This window comes from Hylobates moloch, unplaced genomic scaffold, assembly GCF_009828535.3.
Source record: "Hylobates moloch isolate HMO894 unplaced genomic scaffold, HMol_V3 SCAFFOLD_12, whole genome shotgun sequence".
In the NCBI taxonomy this organism is placed as follows: domain Eukaryota; kingdom Metazoa; phylum Chordata; class Mammalia; order Primates; family Hylobatidae; genus Hylobates; species Hylobates moloch.
In genome coordinates, this window is record NW_026652287.1 from 7,281,199 (window position 1) to 7,294,122 (window position 12,924).

The following is a 12,924-nucleotide window of genomic DNA, read 5'->3' on the forward strand; positions in this document are numbered from 1 at the left end:
CTGGGACAAGGGAGGTGGGTATTTGGGAGAAGGTGATGAGCTCTGCTTGGGATGTATTTAGTTTTTGATATTTGTGGGCCCCCATGTAGAAATGAGTTTCATGCTGATGCTGGAGCTCAGGAGAGACCTGTGAGCTAGAGGGAGATTTGGGTGTCAGCAGAAGAGAGGTGGTGACAGAAGCCATTGGGAAAAGTGGCCCAAAGAGAAACATGCAGAGTGGGAAAAAGAGGAGGGAAAGAGCCTTGGTGGAGAGAGGTTTTGGTGGAACGGTCTGGCAGAGGGCAAGCCTGCACAGAAGGTTCAGGGAGCTTCCAGGGAGAGAGAGGGAAGGGAGAGCAGGTGCCTGTGTTGTTAGAGAAGGCAGGGAGACCCTGGGGAGACGAGAATGAGGGAGGCATCACTCCCATCAGTGCCACTGAGCCGCAAAAAGCCAAGCCTGGAGAAGTGGCCCCTGCATGTGGCAATAGCTTTGGCGGCCTCGGTGGACAGTTTCAATGCTAACGGGGTGGCAAGAAGCATGATGAGTGAGCAGGACAAGAGGAAGGGGTGCACGGAGAACAAGAAACTCTTTCAAGAAGTTTGCTGCAAAGAGAGAATCTGAACAGGACATAGCGAAACCTCCCCTTGGGTCTGGTCCCATCCATGTCCTGGTTACACCAGGCCATTCCCTTCCGACCTACCCCAGTACAGACAGCAGTGGTGTCCATTCTGGATGCTGCACCAAACATTTCCCATAGAGTCTGGAGCTGAGGCGAGGGCACCAAATCTTCGGCTTTATTCAACACCCCCCAGTTCCTAATTCCCACCTCCCCCCATCAAACAGCATTAAGCGGATGTTTACCATACAGGTTGCCAGGACAACGGAATGTCAGAGCTCATATGCTTCATTTTGAGCTCATATCGTTTTCATTGGAAACAGGTCAGCAAGGAGGGCAAGTGGCTTTTTCAACCAAGTCTGGAATACTGACGGGGCCTGTCCAGCCTGAGACCAGTCACTTCGGAATAGAGTAATTCTCCTCCCCAAAAGCAATCAATAGATCACACAATGACTCTTCTGAAGCTCAAAGGCACGGGGACAGGCCAAGTGCTGAGCTCCCCAGAGTTCTTTTCTTATCAGGCATTTGTTGGTCGCCTCTCCAATGTCTACACTCTTCTCTCCCTTTGTGGAGAACCTTGATTTGGTCATAACTGGGCATGTGACCTAGTGCAGACCATTAAGGGAGAGAGAGAGAGAGACTCTGGGTTTGTGCAGAGGCTCCCTGGAGTGTCGCCCTCTCCCTGTGAACCGCGTGGTAGGAGGCTGGAGGCCAGAAACCCCCAAATGTCACTGCGCTACGTGGGGAGCTCAGAGCTGCAGGGCCCTGGAGTGGGGTCAACACCATGAAAAGCAAACCAGGAAGTCAAAGAAACTCGGTCCTCACACAGTCAAGCTACTACATCTGATACGATTGTATAGCCACAACTCATTCCATGAGGCATAAGAGAGAATCCACAGCATCGCATGTGGTCCTATGACCTGCAGAGAAAGAAGAGGAACTCCCACTAGAAGCTAGTAAGCCAGAGAGCTCCACCTGAAAACTTGGAAACAACAACAACGACAACAAAACAGAAAGTCCTTAGAAACAGACACACACACCACACACACACACACACACACACACACACGGTGGGGGGGTAGGGAAAGAATGCAAGAGGTGAACACCTTCTTAACATAAAAATGAGCCAACTTCAGATCAGAAAAATGGAGGCCCCATGTTTCCAGAATTCTCTGCAAAAATGTCAAATCTCTGATCAATAACTTTCAAATGCCACAATCCATGCGTTCAAATAATAATTCTTTGAAGGCTTAGTAAATAAATATATGGACAAACAGATTAATTGCAAATCACTTCTCCCATATTGTCATTACTTCCAAACAGTTAGATCCAAAACAAGGCAGTCTGCACCAGACAGCGTTCCCATTTCCCCTGGGCGCTGCTTTGCAGGTCCTCCGCTCCTGCCTGGTTTGAGGCTGCTGCTCCCACGGCCATGCATTCGAGGGGCATCGAACGCTCATGTTTTGATGAGAATTCAAAAGGTTTCCTGTCGGCTGGGATGCTGTGCTTTTTTCTGGGTTTTATGTGTTTGCGTCTTTACCTTACCCATATGTTCTGGGCCTGTGAAAAATGTAAGCAACTGGCAGATGTGTCCTCAGAAATCGCTGGCATGATTTATTCAATTTGCAAAAATTGTAAGCACAATGGAGCTGGTGCCTCAGGCTACATCCACCCCTTGTTATCAGCTATCTCAGTGGAAACATGCCAGAAGAGCTCTCTGTTTTGCGTTGCAGGCAGGTAACCACTGTCTACATGAATGGGCCCAGGGCAGGAACTGGCCCAAAGGAGTTTTGTTTGAGCCCTGTTGAAGTTGGACTGCTTTCCCCCAAAATAGGAGATTGCCACATCCTCATCTCACCTTTCAAGCTGAAAAGATCCAAAGACCAGACTTTTGGAGTCTAGCTAAGGTAGCTAAGGGAACACGATCTCAGTTGTCACTCTAGGGCAGTGGTCCCCAACCTTTTTGGCACCAGGGACCAGTTTCATGAAAGGCAAGTTTTCCATGGATGGTGGAGGGCAGGGATGGTTTCGGGATGAAACTGTTTCACGTCATAAGGGGAACACAACCTAGGTCCCTCGCATGCACAGTTCACAGTAGGGTCTGGGCTCCTGTGAAGCTCTAATGCTGCCGCTGATCCGAAAGGAGGCAGAGCTCAGGCAGTAATGCTCGCTAGGCTGCTGCTGTGTGGCCCGGCTCCTAACAGGCCACAGACCAGTACGAGTCCGTGGCCTAGGGGTTGGGGAACCCTACTCTAGGGAGTAAAATTGATAATTTGGAAAAATCTATCCCAAATTAATCTGCACATATCTTTCGATTAATTCTTCTTCTCAGAACTTACCCTATGAATATACCTGCACATGCGTGACATGACACACCTGCAAGGTTCTTCGTGGAGGCAATAATTCTACTAGCACCTTTCTGGTGCAGACCACCTTGTTTTGGATCTAACTCTTTGGAAGTAATGACAACATTGGAGAAGTGATTAGCAATTAATCTGTTTGTCAATATATTTATTTACTAGACCTTCAAAGAATTATTATTTGAACGCACAGATTGTGGCATTTGAAAGTTATTGATCAGAGATTTGATATTTTTGCAGAGAATTCTGGAAACATGGGGCCTCCATTTTTCTGATCTGAAGTTGGCTCATTTTTATGTTAAGAAGGTGTTCACCTCTTGCACTCTTTCCCTGCCCCTGTTGTGTGTGTGTATGTGTGTGTTTCTAAGGAAATTTCACGGTTGGGGGGTTTGTTTCCAACTTTTTGGTCGGAGCTGTCTGGCTTACTGGCTTCTTTCTATAATGCTTACATGATTTTTCTGGGTGCCAGGCCCTGTGGATGCCTTTATATACATGAGCTCCTTTCATCTTTGTGACTATGAGGTAGGTAGGCACTACCATTTGCTTCATTAAGAAACAAGGAGCCCGGTACGGTGGCTTACGCCTGTAATCCTAGCACTTTGGAAGGCCGAGGCAGGCGGACCACCTGAGGTCAGGAGTTGGAGACCAGCCTGGCCAATGTGGCAAAACCCTGTCTCTATTGAAAATACAGAAATTAGTCAGGCGTCGTGGTGTGCACCTGTAATCCCAGCTACGCGGGAGGCTGAGGCAGGAGAATCGCTTGAACCCCAGAGGCAGAGCTTGCAGTGAGCTGAGATTGTGCCACTGCACTCCAGCCTGGGCGACCAAGCAAGACCCAGTCTCAAAAAAAAAACAAAAAGAAAAGAAACAAGCTGAGAGGCAGAAAGAGGGTAGAGAATTTGGCCAGTCTTTTTGTTTTTTGTTTGTTTTTGTTTTTGTTTTTTGAGGCAGAGTCTTGCTTTGTTGCCCAGGCTAGAGGGCAATGATGCAATCTCAGTTCAGCGTAACCTCCGCCTCCCGGGTTCAAGCAATTCTCCTGCCTCAGCCTCCCAAGTAGCTGAGACTGCAGGTGCCTGCCACCATGCCCGGCTAATTTTTGTATTTTCAGGAGAGACGGTTTCACCATTTTGGCCAGGCTGGTCTCAAACTCCTGAACTCAGGTGATTTGCCCACCTTGGCCTCCCAAAGTGCTGGGATTACAGGTGTGAGGCAGTGCACCCTGGCCAGTCATTTTCATAGTGGCAAAAGACTAGAACCAAGCCAGTGTCCATCAATCGAGGAGTGACAACATAAGCTATGGGCCAGCCACACGATGGAATGTGGAAGGACAGTGCTTGAAAAAATGCAGCTCTTGGCCGGGCGCGGTGGCTCATGCTTGTAATCCCAGCACTTTGGGAGGCCAAGGCGGGCGGATCACGAGGTCAGGAGATCGAGACCACGGTGAAACCCCGTTTCTACTAAAAATACAAAAAATTAGCCAGGCGTGGTGGCGGGCGCCTGTAGTCCCAGCTACTTGGAGAGGCTGAGGCAGGAGAATGGCGTGAACCTGGGAGGCGGAGCTTGCAGTGAGTCGAGACTGCGCCACTGCACTCCAGCCTGGGTGACAGAGTGAGACTCCGTCTCAAAAAAGAAAAAATGCAGCTCTTTATGTCAGAGAAGGTTCTCCAGACATAAGTGGAAAAAAACAAGGTACCAAACAGTACTCATGGCTTGCTACTGTCTATGAAGGCAAAGCAAACTATACATAGGGAAACATACACAGCATATATATACATGCATAGAAAAGTACATTTCTATGCTTTTCTATGCATGAAATATCTCTGAACACATCGGGGGGAAATGCTAATCATGTTGACTGCCTGTGCAAAAGAAAACTGGATTGTTGAGGGGTAAGATGGAATTTTTTTAAATTATAATCACTTTTATACTTTTTGAAATTTGAACCACATGAATGTATTATGTCTTTGAATATTTTAACAGTTTTGTTCAGGTATACTTGGCATCCAATAAAACGTACCCATTTAAAGTGTATGGTTTGATGAGGTTAGCTACAAAGTTGTGCAACCATTGTCACAATTTAGTTTTAGAATACTTCCTACACCCCAAAATCTCCCTGTGTTCGCTGGCAGGTAATCCCTCTTCCCACTCACAGCCCTGGCAACTATTAATCCGCTTTTGTCTCTGCAGGCTTGAATGTTCTAGATATTCATATACATGTGTAGACATAAGTATTAGTCTGTTCTCATGCTACTAATAAAGACATATCCGAGACTGGGTAATTAATAAAGAAAAAGAGGTTTAATGGACTCACAGTTTCACATGGCTGGGGAGGCCTCACAATCATGGCGGAAGGTGGAGGAGGAACAAAGGCACATCTTACATGGCGGCAGGCAAGAGAGTGTGTGCAGGGGAACTGCCCTTTATAAAACCATCAGATCTTGTGAGATTTATTCACTATCACAAGAACACCACAGGAAAAACCCAGCCCCATGATTCAATTACCTCCCATCAGGTCCCTCCCATGACAAGTGGGGATTATGAGAGCTACAATTCAGGATGAGATTTGGGTGGAGACACAGCCAAACTATATCAACATACAGTATGAAGACCTTTGTGCCTGGCTTCTTTTATTTGGCATAATAATTGATAAGTCACTCATGTTATTATATTTATCAGTAGTTCGTGCCTTTTTATTCCATTGTATGGGTGTCCTAAAGGGTGTTCATGCATTTACTAGTTGATGAACATTTATGTTGTTTCCAGTTTGGGGCAATGATGAATAAACATTTATAAACAGGTCTTTTTTTTTTTTTAAGGTAGATATCTAGCAGTGGAATTGCTGGGTCATATGGTGGCGTATCTTAATTTTTAAGCAAACTGATGAACCAGGCAAGCTTGGTTCATCCCAACACTTTGAGAGGCCAAGGTGGGTGGATCACCTGAGGTCAGGAGTTTGAGACTAGACTGATCAACATAGTGAAACACTGGCTCTACTAAAAATACAAAAAATTAGCCAAGCATGGTGGCGCACACCTGGAATCCCAGCTACTTGGGTGGCTGAGGCAGGGGTCTCACTTGAACCTGGGAGGTGGAAGTTGCAGTGAGCCGAGATCGTGCCACTGCACTCCAGCCTGAGCAACAAGAACAAAACTCCGTAAAAAAAAAAAATTTAAAAAGATGAATCATTTTCAAAAGTGACTACACCATTTTACATTTCCATCAGCACATAGAGGATTACAGTTTCTCCACATGGGGATATTTTCTGTCTTCAAAACATAAAATGTAAAAGTTTGACTCAGTAACAAATCAAAATTGAGAGATATCACATAACAGTTAGGACCTCCAGTTTCTCTCCCTCAAAACCAGAAAAATGTACCACTTCTTCGGTCTACATTGCATGTATCCAGATCCAGCACCTCTTTTCCAGAACTCTCAATTCCTAATTTTTCTGATTTAGACAGGCAAGACCAATGCATACGCTGAATATCAGCAGCACCTTCAGTGGGGCCTGGGGCAGCATCTTTGAATCCACACACCAGTGGTTCCAAGTCAAAGACAAGGGCCTTCCTCTTAAGTGGAACAAATAAAGTTATAAACAAGCTCAGGTGAGGTTCTACCACCCAATGAGTCTGCTGAAAATTTACCAAAAACATTTTGGTTTTCAGAGGTTTTGGAATCTGGAATCACAAATAGAGAGATAATGGGTACGTAACATCTGCTGCTTCTAGACGGTGTGTTGCTGTGCATATTCCCCACAGTCCCAATGTCTAAGACCAGCCTGACCCCAGTGCCTTTTCCCTTGTCCCTATGGTGCGTGGTGTTTCAGGAGCAGGCTCATGATTCATTTAAATGCATTTGTTTCCATTTAAGTCGGCCAAAGACTGAAGTCAACTCAGCTCCCCCCCTTGTGGCGCCGTTCCTGTACTTAAACACAGGAATGGAAACAGGCCTGAGTTCTTTATAGAGCAAACAAACCTGTCCCTTCTCCTAGCCAAGCTCACCCCGGCAATCCCACCAGGACCCCCTAATGTCCTCTCCAGTGCAACAGGCCGGTTCCACATGCTAATAAAAGCTGACTGTTTCAAAGCCTGCTGGCAAATCTTATTAAAGTAATCCCCCTCCCTGAACCCAGATTATTACAGCCACTTTTATGGTAGAATAAAAATTAATTTTCTCAGCTATAATAAGAGCGATAAGAATGAATCACTTGGGACCAAATAAAGATTACAATTAGCTCCAACAGAATAAGTCTAAATTTAACGTAGGCCAGCAATTTATTTGCTCCTATTTTCTCTCTGGTGCCTGCATGAATGAGGCTGCTGGATCAGAACTCCTCGCCAGCTGGGCCATTGTTGATAGAGTTACATGAGGGGCTCCAGCAGGACGGTGGGGCTCCAAGCCAGCCCCCAAAAGGCCAAAGCTCAGTGCAGGACCCAGAGACATCACAGGAGAGTCCAGGCCAGTCCTTGTAGAAAAGGTGAATCGTGCTGCCCTAGACCGGTGGTTCCCTTTTTTTTTTTTTTTAAGGCAGGGCCTTGCTCTATTGCCCAGGCTGGAGTGCAGTGGCACAATCAGGGCTCACTGCAGCCCTCAACCTCCCGGGTGCGAGCGATCCTCCCACCTCAGCCTCCCAAGTGGCTGGAACTATGGGCACAAGCCATCATGCCCAGCTAATTTTATTTTTTATAGAGACAGGGTCTCACTATATTGCCCAGGCTGGTCTCGAACTTCTGGGCTCAAGTGATCCTCCCACCTCGGCCTCCCAGAGGGCTAGGATTACAGGTGTGAGCCACTGCACCTGGCCAGTGGCTCCCTTCTGATCACTGGACCTATGTGATAATTGAGCCCCTCAGTATCCATCCCCCTCCCGGTAACTGCACCCCAGTTTTTCTTTGGGAACTACCTTCTCCTCCCTCTCTCCCACGTTTCAGGCAGTGGCAATTCCACTCTCATTTACAAGAATGAGTACCTGATCCAAGCCCAGCCAATCAGAGACCCAATGTAGGCCAGTGGGAATAAGGCTAGGACTTCTGCTTGAAACATCTGATGGGAATTCTTTATTGCCACTAGGCTTTACTAAGAAGATATCTTATCCCCTATGTGAATGTGTAAAATTAGGCCAATCCTCAGAGGAAATGCAAGACAAGGAAAGATACTGCGTGCTGGTAACACTATTTGAACCCCTGGATCAAGCCATACCTGAAGCTGTAGCTCTCTGCTTTTCAACTACACGAGTCAATAGCATTCCTATTTTCCCTGTTTAATGTTTTCTATCTCTTGAAACCAAAAATGCTGTAATAGAATTGTTTCTCAGGATTTCTAGATAAACCGTCCCATCATTAAACTGTGTTCTGTATGACAATAAAGGGCATGTCTATCTTTTTAGAGGGTTGAGAAAACAGGATTCCACCTGCCGGGACAAGATATCCCAGATCTAGTTCTTAGGCAAATGAGAAAGAGGGTGATACATGGATATCAGTCTTCATGAGTAATGCTGAGATAATGTCCCATCAAGACTGTGGGTGCTCCCTCAGGGCTATCTGGACAAGAAGCTCAGCTTCCCATAGTACCTGGGGCTCTTGTCTGTAGAGGGAAGAGTGGCCCCAGCCTCAGCTTCCCATTCTCTGAGGTCTTCAGGTGTGGGCTGCTGGCTTCCTTAGACAATGTCCATAAATCCAAACTGTCTGGTGTCAAAAGCTTGAGAATTACTCCACTAACAAGGCTGCTTCCTCTCGATCAAAACTTAGGTGAGCCAGGAGTGTATGCACGCCTGTTACACTACTTTGTATGCAAGAGAAATTCGTGCACCCAGCGCATAACAAGTGACCAAGTGGACAGACCCCACTTTCATGACAAAAAGGAACATAGATGTTCCTGAAAAGGCTCTGCTTTGAGGACATCTCAGGCCAGATAGCTGCAGTATCGTAAGCACCTCCGTCCACTCTCTCTTGGTTTGGACAGAGCCCCTGCCCTCTGGGGTCCAGCCTCTCCATCCTCAGAGAGAAAGGCTCACCCCAGATCAGAGAGGGTGGACAGGCTGCCCCCGACCTCATTCTGAGTCAACAAGAAGGAAGACAGCCCAGCCCAGCCCTGAGGGGAACCAGAGAGTCAGTGCCCATTTCAGCGGGGTGCGGAGGGTAGTCTGAGGTCACCATCAGCTGTGGATCTGTGATGGGTCAGGGTTAGTCTGTAGCCACATGAAGGGCAGCAGGGTGTGTGTCCAGAGCGGAAGAGAGGCTTCCAGTCAGTGTGGCTCAAAACCAACCAGTCCTCCTGGGGCTTGAACCTAAGAAGTCAGCCTCGTTAACGTGGAGGCATTGGGACCCATACTGGAGAGCCGAGCTCTCTTTACTTCTCCCCTCTTCTTCTGCCTGTCCCTCTCACTGTGTGGATGGAATGACTGTTCACCATCATCATCAACAGCATCTACTGTGTGTTGTTCATAGTACACTGCCACCGGCTCTGAGCTAAACACGCTACACATGCCACCATCTCTGCAAACCCTCCCACCAGCCCCAGGAGCTGTAGTCACGGGGACTAAATTATCCCCGTTTTACAATTGAGGAAACTGACATTCATAGAGGACACAACTCTTATCCAAGGTTCACCGGGACAAAACCAGGACCTGAGCCACCTCCACCTGATGCTCCCACCACTGGGCCACCTGCCCTGAAACCCAGGATTATATCATGGCCTCTGGGGACAACTGGGGGACCCCAGTGGGTCAATACCAGCAAGAGAGGCCAAGGACATCCAGTCCAGTAACTTCCAGAGTAATTTTTTTCTTAGCTATACAAACTGTTATTCAAACAACATATTTCTAATTGATTATGTAATATTTTTACAAGAGGATTTTTATAATACAGTGAATATACCTGGACCAACCAGCCAAGTTAAGAAACAGGTCACTGCACATGGAATCAACCCAAATGCCCATCAGTAGTAGACTGGATAAAGAAAATGTGGTACATATACACCATGGAATATTATGCAGCCATGAAAAGGAATGAAACGTCCTTTGCAGGGATATGGATGGAGTTGGAAGCCATTATCCTCAGCAAACTAACACAGGAACAGAAAACCAAACACTGCATGTGCTCACTTGTAAGTGGGAGCTGAATGGTGGGTCAGGGACAACACACACTGGGGCCTGTCAGGGGTAGGGGTGGGGAGGGAGAGCATTGGGAAAAATAGCTAATGCATTCTGGGCTTAATACCTAGGTGATGGGCTGACAGGTACAGCAAACCACCATGGCACACATTTACCTACGTAACAAACCTGCACACCCTGCACATGTACCCCAGAACTAAAAAGTTGAAGAAAAATAAATTCATTAAAAGCTCTGTTTGAGAAAAAAAAAAAAAGAAAGAAACAGGTCACTGCAAACACAGCTGAAGTCCTCTGTGGTCCCTCCCCAATCACAGTTCCCTCCTGACCCCAGAGGTAACCCCTTTCCTCAACTTAGGGTTCACCATGCTGTGAGGTTCTTTTACTTTTATTGTAGTATATAGTGCCTACGTACGGTAAGATCTGTTGTATCATTTCTAGATTTTATATAAATAGCATTGTACTCTATGATTCTACAACGTGCATTTTCCACCCAACATTATGTCTACGAAAGTTACATTTATTGACACACATTGCCGTAACCCACTCGCTTTGCTGCTATTTGGTATCCCATTGTATGGAAATACCATATGGATCCATTCTCCTGCTGGAAGTTTAGGTTGGTTCCAAGCTTCTGTGATTACATACAATGTTTTAAGAAACAATTCTCACACACGTCTTCGTGTTTATATTTCCATTTCCACTTACCTAGGAGTGGAGTTTCTGAGTTGTTTAAGGGGAAAAAACACCCTTACAGAGAAAGATGATGAAGAGAACCACTGAGAGCTCCCCAGATGAAGCAAGGAGGGCAGGTCTGGGGCCCCTCAAAGTCACACTGGCCACCCCTTCTGGCAGCCCCAGAATGTGAAGGCTCCAGGTGGAAGCCCAGCCCCGAGGTCACTTGCCCAAGGTCAACAGGTGGGAGACTCCACTAAACTGATGACGGAGGAGGATGGAGATGATGAGGGGATGTGACCCCACGGTGGGAAGGCAGCACTATCCTTTGATGATGTCCCCCTCACTCAAGCCAGGACCCCTCGCCAAAACCAAAGCCCAAAATCCTGCTCCCATCCCAGGAAAAGGCAAGGACAAAAGACTGAAGGGGAGCACCCCCACTTCCCAGTTCTGCCCGTCGGGCGAGAGCAGTGGATCCATGCTCCCGTCATGGTGATCTTGCACAGCAGACTGATGGGCGGTGGAGACTCAGCCTTTTACATAGATGCACCTGCAGCAATGTGAAGCTGCAGGTGAATTTAAACAATCGTGCCTAATAGTCACAGTGCGCACTCCGGGCCAGGTGCTTCCAATCGCTTTGAGTATACCAACCCATTCTAATCCTCTCAACAACCCAGGTACTACAATCAGCTCCATCTGAGGAGGAAACTGAGGCACAGAGAGGGGAAGTCACTTGCCCAAGGTCAACAGGTGGGAGTCTCCGCCAGGCTGATGATGGAGAAGGATCGGGATAACAAGGGGTTCTGTCCCCAAGTTGGGAAGGCGGCACTATCCTTTGATGGGGAGCCCCCCATTCTGCTTCCAGCCCTCTCGCCACCCTGCCAGGAACAAGAGGTAGGTGGGTTGTGGTGGGCAGGCAAGGAGAGAAGGCCTGGCCAAAGGCTCTGGCTGAGAAAGAGATGTACTTATTTATGGAGGACCTTAGGCGAGTCACATCAGGCCTCCTGTGCTGCTCCCAATCCTCCCATGGCTCCCATCCGACTCAGTAAAAGCCCAAGTTCTCACGGTGGCCTGTAGTACAGTTTGTGGGATGGTCCTTCTCACTGCTCTGTCCCCCTCGCTTACGTCACTGCAGCCCCCCACTTTGTGTCTAGTGGACATCTGGCACCGTTCTGCCACAGGACGTTTGCACTTCCTGCCCCCTCTCCAGGAATGAGCTGCCCCAGGTCTTTAAATATTCAGTCCCTTCCCACTACTCAGACCTCAGCTGACACATCATCTCCTCAGTGCTGCCTTCTTTGACCACCTTCTAGAAAATAGCCTCATGGAAGCCAGATTAAAGGTACACAGGACCTCTCTGTACTCTTTCTGCAGCTTTTCTCTACATTTAAAATTGGTTCAAAATAAAGCATTTTCAAAAGGAAAGAAAAGAACCCTTTAGCTTGATGTATTGAGGAAAAGCAAGGTTAGAATGCCTGACATAGAGAAAGAGAAAGAGTGGGAAGAGACACTGCTTAGAATCAGGGCAGGGGCAGGCCATGCAGCCACTGCCCCCGCCCCCCAACAGAAGGAGCTTGGATTTTATTCTCAAAGGGGTCTCAAGCCGGGCAGCTCTGAAGCACATCAGCAATTGCCCATAGGATTGTCCAGTAGAGGAGGAATTAGATTTATCCTGTGTGATCTCCGGAATCCAGGATGGACTTGGTGGGGAGGCAGATATGGATCTGTGTAGAAAGAATATTCCAACACCTAAAGACAGAAGAGGAGGTAATGAGCCCTCTTCCTTTGAGCTGGGCAACTTGGAGCTAAGGGAGTGCTTGTTGGAGAGAACATTCCGGGAACTCAGTATCCAGGACAAACTCTGCTACTCTAAGACCACCTGTGTCCCCAGAAAAGCCAGCCAGGTGAGGGGGATGCTGATCTTCCATTTCCGCAACATCTGGGGGGTGGTGACCCAGGGTCCCCTGCCTGTTGTCTTAAGTACCACCCTTATAACCACCTCCAGAGCATCCTCAGTCTCTGGAGCCACTTCTGGGCAGACGTCAAGAGCTGCAAACTGCTGGTGTGCTTGACAACAATTGGCCAAGTAGCAACTGCTATCTTTAACGGGGAATGGGGTCTCCTGTTCATTCCAAGTCCCTTCACCCCTTAACCACCAAGAGGCAAGTGACACAGAATCTGAGGC

The 12,924-nt window shown here is 47.6% G+C and overlaps 1 protein-coding gene across 4 annotated transcripts in view; it reads right to left on the bottom strand.

Moving 5' to 3' along the window:
* The window catches only part of TMEM132B (transmembrane protein 132B), a 497,414-nt gene that overhangs the window by 323,602 nt on the left and 160,888 nt on the right, over window positions 1–12,924 (bottom strand). Inside the window, exon 1 of one of the 4 annotated variants that reach the window (XM_058426041.1) lies at window positions 693–803. The exons of 2 other annotated variants lie outside the window; for them this stretch is intronic. The gene's annotated coding sequence lies outside the window, so the exon portion shown is untranslated. Of the gene's footprint in view, window positions 1–676; window positions 804–12,924 lie in introns of those variants that run through there. One more of the 4 variants, XM_058426042.1, reaches the window with a different exon arrangement.